The sequence below is a fragment of the Lepisosteus oculatus genome, chromosome 14 (genome assembly GCF_040954835.1).
Source record: "Lepisosteus oculatus isolate fLepOcu1 chromosome 14, fLepOcu1.hap2, whole genome shotgun sequence".
NCBI classification, from domain to species: Eukaryota; Metazoa; Chordata; class Actinopteri; order Semionotiformes; family Lepisosteidae; genus Lepisosteus; species Lepisosteus oculatus.
In genome coordinates, this window is record NC_090709.1 from 26,082,574 (window position 1) to 26,097,343 (window position 14,770).

General features: G+C 39.7%; 1 protein-coding gene and 2 non-coding genes across 3 annotated transcripts in view; 2 read left to right on the top strand and 1 right to left on the bottom strand.

Annotated features, from left to right (window-relative positions):
• Window positions 1-14,770, bottom strand: part of LOC138242535 (scavenger receptor cysteine-rich type 1 protein M130-like) — a 358,811-nt gene that overhangs the window by 168,003 nt on the left and 176,038 nt on the right. The gene's annotated exons all lie outside the window — the stretch shown is intronic.
• trnal-uag (transfer RNA leucine (anticodon UAG)) lies at window positions 1,431-1,512 on the top strand. The gene has a single exon. It is a non-coding gene; the product is annotated as a tRNA-Leu (tRNA).
• Window positions 4,584-4,656, top strand: trnak-uuu (transfer RNA lysine (anticodon UUU)). Its single transcript has one exon. It is a non-coding gene; the product is annotated as a tRNA-Lys (tRNA).

Genomic DNA, 14,770 nt, shown 5'->3' on the forward strand with positions numbered 1-14,770 from the left:
TTATAAGTTGGACTGCCATCTGGCTTGTTGCGTTTATACCACTTATGTTCTTTTATATAAATGAACTCCACCTGAAAGCTATAGAAAACACTTTGGGTAAGTTGTCTGCAGCCTCATGCGAATTTCGACAACTTACCCAAAACACTGTACTGTCTGGAGATCAGCTCCAGCTCTGAACTCAATTGCAATGAAAAACCATGCGTAACAAAACTGGAGAACAGCTGAACTTGTGCTCAGTTCGGTGATGAGGGATCAGAACTGTCCTTGTTGAAATTAGCACGAACTGCACAGGCTCTGAATCAGACCATTTCAATTAGTCTGATCAGTGTAGGACACGTTAATGTAGAATTATTAATAGGTTTGTTAGTTCAAGTTTACACACCTGAACTAATGTAGAATTATTACTTGGTCTGTCAATTGTTTGTATATAAATAAATGACTCTGACAACTTAATGTTAGATTTTAATTTAGTTTTACGATGTAGGTCAGACATTGACATATGCATTAGTATACAAAATGTCTCACTCCTGATTCAATTCATATTCTACAGGAGATTGGCGATTCCTCCTGTTTCTCATACAACCATATCAGAACAGAAGCCCGTATCACTCAGCTCTGATTCAAGAGCGACTCGCATCTTTATCACTTTTTGGTTGGAGATAATTATTTTCTTTAGGTATGATCAATATTGAAATTTTTCAAAATTAAATGACAATAATCAAACATGCAGGCAGATTTTTTAAAAGTATTCGGAATTGGTCTTTGAATGGCTGGCGGGAAAATTCACTTATACTTCTGTTGCACCCTCAGCTGAATCATGTTAAAATAACAACGCAGATTTGTTGGAGAACCTGACAAGAATTATTGGGTTAGCACTGTGTGTATTCTGGTATATTTACTTTAATTTTAATATAAATGTTTAATTGTAATATAAATACAACATGCCTGCTGTATAATATATTGTAATTTTAAAATATTTTAGCTGAGGATGCGAGGGGGGCTATTACACCTTGTGAAACACGCAAGGAACTGTAAAAAAGGCTGGTATTTGAATAAAATTGGCGATCACAAGAAAACCACAATTTATGTGGTATTATCATCAATATCCTTCAAAATTGACGTTCAAATGAAGGATTTGAAGAAACTATGAAAAAAGCAACAGTAATAGCAGAGGATTTTGATTTTTGCTCTTCAAGTCAGTAGATCAATGTAGAGTTGCACCCCTGCAAACAGCACAAAGGATGAATCCCACCTCCTTCGTTATTGCTATGTTTGTGCCGGTGAAAGTAACGTTTGTGCTATTGAAAGCATCTCGGAAGATGAAGGTGCAGTCACTTCCACATGTCATGATATCATTAGATCCGACGACAAGAGCTGAAGCCCCCGGCATTTTCCAAGCCAGCAATGTGAGTAAGATGGACATGGAGGAAGGTAGCGTGGCCGAGCGGTCTAAGGCGCTGGATTTAGGCTCCAGTCTCTCTGGGGGCGTGGGTTCGAATCCCACCGCTGCCAAATGTTAGTGTTTTAAGACCTGCAATACGATCAGTAAAAGCGCTTTTTGTTAGGCTGCAGGAGGCTGCAGGAGGTGTTTAGAGATAGACTTTCTAAAAGACAGGCTTAACATCAAGGCAGAAAAAATATTTTGTTTTCTCAACAGAAATTCTCTTTGGCACGTTCAGCTTTATGTAGGGAACATCTGCCGGTTCACTTTTGAGGCAGTACACATGATAGTGTACCGGCAAGTACATTTAATATTGGCGGTGGCGGTGGTGGTGAGCTGCTTTTGTCTGTGAAACTCTTAACTCTTAATTCTTCACGCCGAATCATTGGCAGGGGTAATAGCTTATCTTTGAACATAGCGCTCCATCAGAAATACTTTGTTCGTGCTCAAAAGAGATCAGAGGATTAACTTCATGAATTCACATAGCATACCTTACAGGAAAAAATTAAAAGGGGAATTGATTGTGCTTCCTGATGTTGTTCCTGTGGTTTCTTTGGATACAGAGGTGAATGTTCTTTGACGTTCTGCTAGAGTATCCACTGGGTGGGCTTTATCAATCAGCTCGGATAGGTCATCAGTGCTCCGTCTCCGGAAAATAATCAGCACTGTTGTTTTTTCCTGTGCTGTCTTTCAAAACATATAAGATCACGAGTTTACAGATTTCTCCAAATAACAACTATACATTTTAACCCAGCGGTTAGCATTCCTTCAATCCGATAGTTTTACTCCTGGTAAAAAGCAGCGAAATATATAGAGAAATGATATTCAAATATTTCAACATTCTTTTTGGATTACCTGTATGGATATATCGCTCAGAATTCCTAATATGATTTTGAGTTCAGTTTTGCTTTAATACTTTCAGAGTCTTTTATTGACCTTGCTGAAGCAGAGAAGTGACATAATCACAAATGCGACCTAAAGCGCTATATAAGTGTAAGCAATTATATAATTAATTAAATTACCTGTGCTGCTGTTTTTGGTTAATAATTATTAAAAAAACAGCTCTTGCATTAAGAGCAAGAGCAACCAACATGCTCGCTGGTTGTGTTTGGTATTTTTCAGGGTGCTCTTCCTCAGCTGCAAAAACCTCTGAGAAGGAGTCTGAATCCGTCAACAACACAGGAATTCTAAGATCGCACTGCCGTCTTGTGTACAGAGATCTGCTTTTTCCTTATAGAGTTTTTTGGTATTTAAGAACACGTATCCTACCTTGAATGCTAGTTTGAAAAGATATGTTACCGGATCACAGATTTTCTTGAAAAGATTTGGGGATGCACTTACCGGGATTCAAACCCGACTCGATTATTTAGAAGGCACCTATACCACCAATGCACTTCTGAGAAACACCGGCACATTTCCGCAATCCTCCCTCTCACCTACAAAGTTATGAAGAGACAGACGTCCAATGAAAACTAATTTGATTCACTCAAGGCTCCGCTCTTTTATTGTGATGTCATTGTAATTAATGTTAGCTGTGATAAGGTGTTGTTTCTGTCTCTTAAAGTTTTAGTCTGCTCCTTTCTTCCTGGTTTAGAAATAACATGTTTCATGATTGTTTACAAACACCACTATCAATTATTTGTCCAGCTCTAATGCCTGTGTGCGTTGACAAGGCATCTCCAAAGGACATATTAAATAACATGATCCTTCCTGTTACCATTCCTGTGGTTGGAGCGTTGTTTCACCCTTTTTCGTTCTTCTACAATATTTGCAGACAGGACTTTATCACTCGAGTTGTACAAAACAAGTCGGTCCATGAAAATCATCTGTACTGCTGTTGTTCTATGCGTAGTTTAATCAAGGTAGTCGAGTGAGGAGGTAAAAAAGCACTCCCCGTCGATAAATCAATCATCGTCGCCCGTGTGTCTGGATATAAAAATAACAGATTCATTTTAACCAATCTCTGGAAGCTTCGATGCGGTTATTTTTCCTTCCTTATTTCTTCATTCCTATGAATTTACTCTGTAGTAGAGGAAACACAAAAGTGGGAAACTGCAGGCATCCTTCGTTAGTGGTGGATTGTGTTCAGAGAGCATCAGCACATCTCAGTTCCGTTAATAAGTCTTTTGGGGATATACCTCAGTGGTAGAGCGCATGCTTTGCATGTATGAGGTCCCAGCATCTCCAGGTGCTTTATATTTCTGTGCTCACATTGCAATCTTCTGTTGAATGTGAACTCTTTGCTCATGTTCATAGAGAGCCAAGTTCACACACATTTAAACTCAGGCACACTCGAAGTGCTACGGTGTTGCTCTGCTGTTTTAAATGTACCTCTAAAGCATTTTGTTCTGTTAACTACCAAATGATTTAAACTAATTTTATTAGTCTTCAGATGTGTCGTGGCTGTTGAAGAAGACACCTTTTGAATCTCACCCGGGATTTCTTGAGAGATCATTCAGTGAGCGAGTCCTCCCTCTGGACTCCACACTGAGCTGAAAGCTGCGCGAATTCCATTGTACAACCGAGAAAAAAACTGATGGACCAAACAACGACATTTGATGATTACAAGAAATTCAAGAAACACAACAGTCCGAACACAGGTTTGAATCCCGAACGCTTAATTTAAAAGACAAAGCGAAGGATACGACCTGTAAACTCTCTTCGTGTCTTACAGTTTATGATATAAAAAAATCTTACTTTCAGAATAATTTCTTGCTGCTGATAGACTTTTTATTGAATTTTAACAAAATGTTTTTTAATTTTTAACAAAAAAGTGTGCACACTTATAGAACCAAGGCATTGAAAGTTTTTTAATTGTTGTTCCAAAAAATGTTCCATTTGTTTTCTTTCTTAATGTTTTTGATTAAAAGATCTTATTAAATGCGAAAAAATCTGAATGTGATAAAAGGTCAAAATGCTATTGAAAAAATCAGTAATGTGAGGAAAGATGAATTGTGGGAGCCCCTTACCTCCCCATGTTATGCTGTATTTCTCACTCATTCTACTGGGAGTGGTGCCGTCGCTTCTGGATAAAGTCTGTCAGTAGACATTCCAGACGGGTCAGGTACTGTATGACTGCGCTTCGGCACAAGAAGAGACATGTGACTTGCGAGGATCACAGCAGTATCATTCACTGTACAGAGCCCGGATAGCTCAGTCGGTAGAGCATCAGACTTTTAATCTGAGTGTCCAGGGTTCAAGTCCCTGTTTGGGCGTTTGTGTTTTCCTTAAGTGTATTGTGAATTTAATTATAAATCGTATTTTATCTTCCACTCTTCTAGCTGTACTGTCGATATTTTAAAAGTTAATCACTTGTATTTTCTTTAGTGTTTCCTTTCACAAACCGAAAATGTTCAAGACTATTTTGTCACCACACTCCACGTAGATAATCACAGGAAAAGAAAAGGAAACGCAGTGAGGAGCTCACACAGTGAGTACTCTTGAATACAACAAGAGGAAAGGCACACTGTACATCTGCGGAACATCACGTCCGAGTTTACAGTGACGGCTTCTATTTCCACTGATGAATGAGACAGATTCATGAGGAGATCCTACGCACAACTAAGCGAACACATCGCTATTTCGGTCTGATGTAGAGGCTCCATTTGTGTCAGCAGTACTATAAATGTAAGTCTTATACACTTTCAGGAGCTGCATCTGTAGCGCTTCATCTAAGAAGACTGTTTTACTTTACCACACGGTTATATTCACCCACCCAATTTATTCTCAGAATACCCAATGGCTCAATAACCCTGTTTTCCCCTGGGAACCACCAGTGTACAGTCCCATTCCATTCAAAAATATAACAAATATATTAAATTAATATATTCAATGAACAAATATATTCAATGAGCAATGTAACACAGAGCTGAAACCGTTTTTCAGGATGGCTGAGTGGTTAAGGTGTTGATCTTAAACCCAATAAGCAAATGTCTATGTGGGTTCAATCCCTGCTCCTGTAATTTGCTTTTGAAGTGACAGAACACTTTGAAGATTACACTATTGAAATATGTATTTACTAAATTTCAGTTCTCTTCACTCCCTGGGATAACTGAACTCTCACTATCACATACTTAAGGCTTTACATGCATTAGCTGTGATACAGCTCCTAATAAAGACAGAATGAAACTGTATCAATAATAAATGACATGTTTTAAACAAACATGTATTGATAAACTTCATTATTAATAAAAGTGGTGTGACGGGAAAGCAAATTAAATATTACAATGATATTCCAAGCAACTGATGTGTGCCGGAACCAAATGTCATCCACTGTGGGCTTTGTAAATTGTTTAAAAATTGTAAGTGAAGTTGAGATAATTAACAATTTGTTGAATCCTGCAGTTACAGATTAAAATGTGAGAAGATTTTCTCTGGGTTTATCTCTGTCCGAGTGCCTGATGTGAATATGCTGAACGCAGTGTCTTTGATTTATGTACTCAAACAACCAAAGAATCCCATTCTTGTCATCCTATGGTTTGTCAAACGTGATTTTTTCAAAGTGGGTGCGATTTCGTTTAGTCTTTCGCTCTTGTACTAGAGCAGTAATGTTTCTAGACACGCATGAGCATGGTATAGCAGGCTGACAGCAGGAACACATGGCCCACAAGCAGTGACAGTATCAGAGGTGTCTGCAGTGTGTTGGTTTGTGAGCAGCGATAAAATAAAATGCCGAGGAAGCAGGTGTGCCTGCATTAATAAAGCTCCATCGAGCGGAAAAAGTAACAGAAGAACCAAACTAAATCCAACAGAAAGTTTCTGCAGCTGAAATCACAGGCAAAACCACCGCAGGCTTGAATTCACAACCTCAGCATGACTCCACTACGTACTGCTATATACAGTGCCTTGCGAAAGTATTCGGCCCCCTTGAACTTTTCAACCTTTTGCCACATTTCAGGCTTCAAACATAAAGATATAAATTTTTTATTTTATGTGAAGAATCACCAACAAGTGGGACACAATTGTGAAGTGGAACGAAATCTATTGGATTTTTGAAACTTTTTTAACTAATAAAAAAATGAAAAGTGGGGCGTGCAAAATTATTCGGCCCCCTTGCGTTAATACTTTGTAGAGCCACCTTTTGCTGCGATTACAGCTGCAAGTCGCTTGGGGTATGTCTCTATCAGTTTTGCACATCGAGAGACTGAAATTCTTGCCCATTCTTCCTTGCAAAACAGCTCGAGCTCAGTGAGGTTGGATGGAGAGCGTTTGTGAACAGCAGTTTTCAGCTCTTTCCACAGATTCTCGATTGGATTCAGGTCTGGACTTTGACTTGGCCATTCAAACACCTGGATACGTTTATTTGTGAACCATTCCTTTGTAGATTTTGCTGTATGTTTGGGATCATTGTCTTGTTGGAAGATACATCTCCATCCCAGTTTCAGGTCTTTTGCAGACTCCAACAGGTTTTCATCCAGAATGGTCCTGTATTTGGCTGCATCCATCTTCCCCTCAATTTTAACCATCTTCCCTGTCCCTGCTGAAGAAAAGCAGGCCCAAACCATGATGCTGCCACCACCATGTTTGACAGTGGGGATGGTGTTTTGAGGGTGATGAGCTGTGTTGCTTTTACGCCAAACATATCGTTTTGCATTGTGGCCAAAAAGTTCGATTTTGGTTTCATCTGACCAGAGCACCTTCTTCTACATGTTTGGGGTGTCTCCCAGGTGGCTTGTGGCAAACTTTAGACGAGACTTTTTATGGATATCTTTGAGAAATGGCTTTCTTCTTGCCACTCTTCAGATTTGTGCAGTGTAAGACTGATTGTTGTCCTATGGACAGACTCTCCCACCTCAGCTGTAGTTCTCTGCAGTTCATCCAGAGTGATCATGGGCCTCTTGGCTGCATCTCTGATCAGTCTTCTCCTTGTCTGAGCTGAAAGTTTAGAGGGACGGCCAGGTCTTGGTAGATTTGCAGTGGTCTGATACTCCTTCCATTTCAAGATGATCGCTTGCACAGTGCTCCTTGGGATGTTTGAAGCTTGGGAAATCTTTTTGTATCCAAATCCGGCTTTAAACTTCTCCACAACAGTATTACGGACCTGCCTGGTGTGTTCCTTGGTCTTCATGATGCTCTCTGCGCTTTCAACAGAACCTTGAGACTATCACAGAGCAGGTGCATTTATACAGAGACTTGATTACACACAGGTGGATTCTATTTATCACCATCAGTCATTTAGGACAACATTGGATCATTCAGAGATCCTCGCTGAACTTCTGGAGTGAGTTTGCTGCACTGAAAGTAAAGGGGCCGAATAATTTTGCACGCCCCACTTTTCATTTTTTTATTAGTTAAAAAAGTTTCAAAAATCCAATAGATTTCGTTCCACTTCACAATTGTGTCCCACTTGTTGGTGATTCTTCACATAAAATAAAAAATTTATATCTTTATGTTTGAAGCCTGAAATGTGGCAAAAGGTTGAAAAGTTCAAGGGGGCCGAATACTTTCGCAAGGCACTGTAAGTATAATGTACTGACCAACTGTGCCACTGGAGCTGCACAATGGGTTTGTTACATGTCTTAGATGTATTTATTGGAAGGTTGCAGAAATCATAAATCACTGATTTCATTATCTGCATGTTTAATATCCAGGAGAGAGAACTCCTTCAGGTTCTACAGCTCATAAGTGCACTTTAAGAAATCTGCTTTTGTGAGATGGATCTCCGAGGTGCAGCTTTTTTCTTATTACTAAAGATACCTCTACATTGTAAACTATTTGAAGACCTAGAAAAAGGAACATGGCGTTAGTTGAAATAAGCACTGAATGGGTTAAAACCCATGCTCTTTGAATTGCTAAAGCGATGCCTTGAGGAGAATAAATCAACATACTGTATTCACACAGGTCACTCGGCCACGGACAAGAACGATCAGCTACCACCACTATTATTATCATTATTATTATTATTATTCAACCATTTGGGGAACAATACAGTTGAACAATCCCACTGTTCTTATGGCAAGAAAAATAACATGAGACCACTGTAAGAGGACGAGTGTTGTAATTGTTTGAACAATTGATTTCTATTTTTCCCTCTTATGGGCGACCCTGTGGTATTTCTTTTTCTCTTCGTTGTTGTGCACGGGCTAGTTCTGCAGCGATATTTGCCGCAGAAATTTCTGCGCAGCTCCGTATTAAATCTGTTCTCAACTGCAATGGACAGAAGACGACTCCAGTAGATAGCTGTGTAGTTCTGTAGGACCACACACAACACAGTGATAGTGCGGCTCTTAATGGACTGGTACACAGACCACATGAGAGGCAAGCAAAACGCTTTTAAAATTCCAAAGGCTCACCAAGTCAGAGGAACAGCAATGAACTGAAAAGATCTGTTACAGACGTCTATGTCAACCTCTTTAGAGCTATAAATGCCATTTGTTTAATTTATCTGTAGATTAACACTCCCAAGTAACAGCACTTTACAGTATATTAATGTTAATTCCGCTGGTGGACATTAGCTGGTGTTTTTTGTAACAATTTGTTTGCTCTGCTGTAAGGAATAATAATAATAACATCACTTTATTAACCCTTTACAATTTATTGCATTAGGAATGATCATTTTGCATACCCCAGCTTGCTCTCCATGAGACACACAGATAAGGAGAGAGCCTGGGGTCAGAGCACAGGATCTGCCATTGAATGGTGCTGTAGAGGCGAGGCTTATTAATAAGAAAGAATTAAGTGTTCTGAGCCTTCCCAAATGAGGCCTCATTTCTTTGTTCATCTCTGTGGTGCAGCCACAGAGAAACTATTCATGCAGGCTGAATTAGGGTTCCTTTGATAAGGACAGCTCCCAAAGGGGGATGCACTTAGCTAAGCCTGGCTATCATGATCAATGGTCATCCATTGGCACCTATCCGTCTAGGGAGTGCCAGATGGACATCTGGACTGCATTCCTAAGTGTCAGGAGTAAGTGACTCATATATCACCTTGATCAACCAATCAGGGACTGGTAGGGCCGAGTAACCCACGTGGGACTCTGATGCCCATGGAACTTTCAGCCAATCAACGAGCTGAAGTTCCTCCAGGTAAAAACAGGCAACACAGAGAGCCTGAGAGATTCAGAAGGGAAGATTCAGTGAGATTCAGTGGACAATTCAAAGGAGAATTCCAGGGCAGGACGGCCCAGGAGCAGAAGGCTCCCAAGGGTAGGACATTCTCGCAGCGCGCCTCCTGACCATCCTGAGACTCAGCCCGGACAACCACGGAACGGCCAGTGTGTCCAAGTGCCAGAACTTTCCTTTGTTCTAAGAGTCTAGAGTGGAGGTTGCCAGAGAGTAACCAGCAGCAGGCCTCGTGAACAGGTCGGAACTGTGGACAGCTGAATCACTATTCAGAACTAGCTCTTCATCAGGAACGAACCGGTCCTCTTCCTGACTTGCTGGGACCCACAGTCATCTTTTCTCCTGTGCACAAACTTTGCTAGTTAAAGCCAACACTAACTAGCCGGTCAGTGAGCATCAGCAGCGCACCGTCACAAGCCGCACAGCACAGCCTGGCACCGAGCCAGAGAGCGCGGATTGGACAGCAACAGCCTGCAACTGTTTCTTTGTGCCCGCAGGAGATCTGAATCCCCAGAGATTGGATGAGTATTCAACTTCAATGCATTACAGCTCGAGAATTCAATTGTTATCCCAACCAGTTGATATCAATTTAATTCCTAAGAGTTATGTACTTGTTTTGAGTATCTAATGTAGAAGTTGTAACCAAGTTCACTTTACGAAACGGTCTTAATGAATGATATACTGAACGTATGTCCTCTTGATATATGTAACTCTTTGTAACTGACTGAATATATACCTTTTGTATTCTGATAACCCTCTCGATAAGATCTGTTAGGTTTATATGCATATTCTATGTATTAATAAATGTATCCTCGTGTATTAGTACCTCTGTGTATGAGTTGTTTGAGTTAGGTCGCATGGTTGGACTCTAAAGCCATCAAAAGAATCAACTTTGTGATTTACTGCTACAATTAATAATTGTCTCAGTAAATGCCCAAACCCTACATAACTGGTGCCTTCAGAGAGCCACTACATTACATTTTGGCTATGGCAACGTTACATATTTGGCGTCCCTGAGCTGGGTTTCTTACATATTCGGCGTTCCTGAATGGCTATGAAACATTACATTGCCCTGGAGCAGTTGGGGTTAAGGGCCTTGCTCAGAAGCCCAGTGGAGTAGGATTCCAACCACAGGCGCAGATCCTTAGCCACAGAGCCACTGCTCCACCCCAAGTATGTAAAGTAAAGTATTGTTGTAACAGAAGAAATAAGGTTCTTGATCCCGAGATGAAGTAAAACAGATGAGTTTATTGCATGCAAGGAACAATAAAGCCGAAGTCTTGTTTCCCGCAAGAAACAACAAAACCGAAGTATTGTTCCCCGTACTGTTACAAACTTTTGGGTTATATAGTGTCTTCTTCTCCGTTTCTGACGTCACTCGGTCTGATGGTAAAGAGGGGGGTTCATGGTATTTGGCCAGTTTACGATGTTCTGGACAAATGGTCAGTTTAAGATTACACCCAGGGGGGTTCCTAGCTTGCATCTGCAATCCTTATCAGTTAACCCCCTTTCCTGCCATAAACCCCAGCTTGTGACTTAGAAGTCTAAACCTCATACAGAAAGGATTAAATTCAAACCCCCATCTTCACATCTTTCTTCAGTATAGTAAAGAATATACAGTATATAAAGCACGCAAACTTAAATGTTCAAAGTTTTCAGGCTCTTTACCATTTTCCTTCACATATGGAAAAAGTTCGATGTGTTCTTGTCACATTTCTCCAAGTAAATAATCTACACAAGAGCGCATGTAACAGTACAGGACATACAGTGAGGAATTCGCGCAGCTTTCAGCTCAGTGCAGAGTCCAGAGGGAGGAATCGCTCGCTGAACGATTTCTCAGGAAATATCGGTTGAGATTCAACAGGTGCTTCTTCAACAGCTACGACAAGTTGGAAGACTCATTGAAGTCTGAAGAGATCAGCCTCTGTGACAGAGTGTCCAGTGACACTAACTAACTGTCCTACTGTTCTCTGCTAACGTAGGGTGAATGTTGATTTAGGTGAATGTAAGGTTTCTTTCTTGTAAAATATTTTCGAGCGTATTTTTGCTGCTGAAAATTAATCTTGTGTATTTGAATGAATTCTGATATTGTCACCTAATTCTATACATTGTTTCATCAGACTAGAACATTTAGAGGAGCTCAATTGCATTAATTAATTGCATAGTGATATTATTTCTTGCAGTTTAAATACTTCAGTCAAAACTGTAGAGAAGTTGCTCCTGTTTTCACCATTATAAGAACTGTGATGCACCAGTATTATTTACTCTCATAAAACTATTGTAATTGTATTGTTCTGTTCCGTTACAGCCTTGAGTGACACAAATCTTCTCCTTTACTGCACTACACTTCTCCAGAGGCCAGTTCAGCACACAAGGATCCTCAGTCAAACAAACACTGCAATCATTTCATAAATGCCATTTCTCATCCTTTCTCTTAGTGTTGGTGCTACTATTGTATGCAAAGGAGGCGACTTGACAATGAAAGGTGTAATCATCTTAAAAAGAGTCTTCATGAAGGTGTGTGTAGGCAAGCTCTCCTCTGGCAATTGACCGGGCTTGTGAAGAAACCAATCTCATTCAACAACCATACAAATTGCACAGCTTAAGGCACATGAAGCACAATTCGTGGGCTAATTGACACAAAACAATGTCACTTCACATTATCCACAAAGCTGTTTTGCTTGTTGACCACCTCTTCCTACATTACAGTGAGCACATACTGTATATTTCAGTATCTTTTATTTACCTTACTATTTTACTGTCCCTTTCACCCATGTGGAGATGTATCCACAGCCAAAACCCCGTGTTTCGCCCTACGTTTGTGCCAGTTTTACAATCGGTGTAGGAGCCTGCCTTACAGAGGTCCAGTGGCACAGTTGGTCAGTGTGTGGTATGCATGTAGCTGTGCACAGTGGAGTTATAATGAGGTTGTGTGTTCAAATTTTCCCTGGAGCATTAAGTCTTTTGAACGTTTTCCACCCATAAAACATTCATTCGCCGTAGTAATTTCACTGTGACTTTGCAGGTAAAATATTCTTAATGAGAATAATATTTCATATGCGATAAATAACTGAACTAGAAAATATTGGAGAGAAATGGCTAGTCACACTATTTGCAGCAGGCACTCAGACAGAGAAATGTCCTGTCATTAAAGAAAATTCATGAAGAAGAGGAGTGACATCATTGCAAAGGCGATATTTTCTGATGTCTGTCTCGGTTAATAATCATTTGCGTGGGAATTACTTCTGTCATTATTACTAATACTGATAAAAACAGAGAAGTTACAGCTCTCTGGAAGTTGGCCTGGACTCTAGAAAGTGTTTTTATTTGCAAGCGGCTCTGGAACTCAACACCTGTTGATGGGTCACTTCTGTCAGACACATCAGTGGAACCCAAGCCCACCTACACACACATTCACACACACTGACAGATATACTGTACACCTACACTCTCACACACATTTACACTCACAGACACATCACACATTTATACACACAATAAGACACTCACACACTCACATATATACACTCACAGACTCACAGATACACAAATAGACACTATATACGCACATAGACACCTACATACACTCTTAGGTACAGACACACTATAACTAACACTAATGCAGATACTGCTAATATTACAACAGTAACACAATCACCAAAACTTACACTATCATTGTTACTAACACTGACAAAAACTACTACTAGACTAATAATACTTATAATAACAGTAATACTGTCATGAAAACTAACATGATGATGATGAGTGTTAATACTCTGACACTAACACTATAAGTATCACTAATATTACATAAATACTAGCATTAAAACTAAAACTATCAGTAATGCTATCATCATTAATACTCACATAGACACTACACACACTGACAGACATGCCCACACATACACTTACAAATATAAAACTACACACTGACAAACACCACACACTCACGGACACAAACCATACACACATTCTCAGGCATGCATTCACAGAAACAAATAGACACTATGCATACTCATAGACACACACTTATAGACACCAAACACTCAGAGACCCCACACGCTCACACACTAACAGACACAACAAGCTCACAGACACATACCTACACACTCACAGACACACAGCCCACACACACAGACACCACACACTTCCAGACACGCACCCACACACGCACAGATACTACAAACTCACTTACCTACAGATACACTATAACACAAATATAAATACTACTAATACTACAACAGTAACACTATAATTATAATTAATATTAACATGAATATGAACATTAAAACTAAAACAATCAGTAGTGCCACTGTCATTAATACTCACATGAACACTAGCATTAAAACTACCAGTTGTAATCTCAGTAATATTAACATGAAGACACTGATATTAGTATTAGTTGCTGCTCGTTGCTCGTGACGTCACACCGCTCTCTGTGACAAATGCGAGACACTTAGACGCGTGCAGTGACGAGGCGCCTGTCGCCGTGGTTACCATTCTTATGATTTATAAACACTGGAAAAATGCATTTAAACTGTTACATACATTTATGAACTTGAAATATCATTTTCTAGCTCTAGGATACAGTTACCTAAATAATAATATGAATAATCATTGTTTAATTTCGGATTGAACATTATTAACCCTAAACGCACTATGGTAATTGGTCGATACAGTCTTTATTAACTGTTCTCTAGATACTTAAACAGGGTCAAGAAAAGAATCAGTACTCACCAATCGGTGAAGTTAATCGATTTTTCTACGGTTCTTCTCCGTGCGCTCCGTGCGCCTCCCGCGCTCTTTCTCTCTCTGATCCCGGTGCTCTGGCTGGTGTCTGTGACATCACAGCGCTTATTCTGACAGAGCAGAGCGCGTCTCTGCTGCTTTTGTGTGTCTTTTTCATGAATGCCAGAGGTACTCGAAATGTTGCAAAAAGAAAAGCGTTTTTTTTTGTTTTGTAAAAAAGTGAGTGCTGATTTTTATTTTATACAGGAAACGCATGCATGTTGAAACACTATTTAAATTCTATAAATAACTGAGAAATAATAAAGCAAGGAAAACATGATATATGTAAAAATACAATTTGATCACATAATTTACTTCATTACCTCTGGTGGTTATATGTTTTTTTTCTGTTGTGTTTTTTTCTCTTGTACATGTTTCTTAATCTTCTGGTTGTAGTTAAATTTGTAAATTCTATACGTTTAATAAAAAAAGTTTTAAAAAATAGTGCATCTCTGCTGGAGGAGACTCCTGGTTTTCAGAC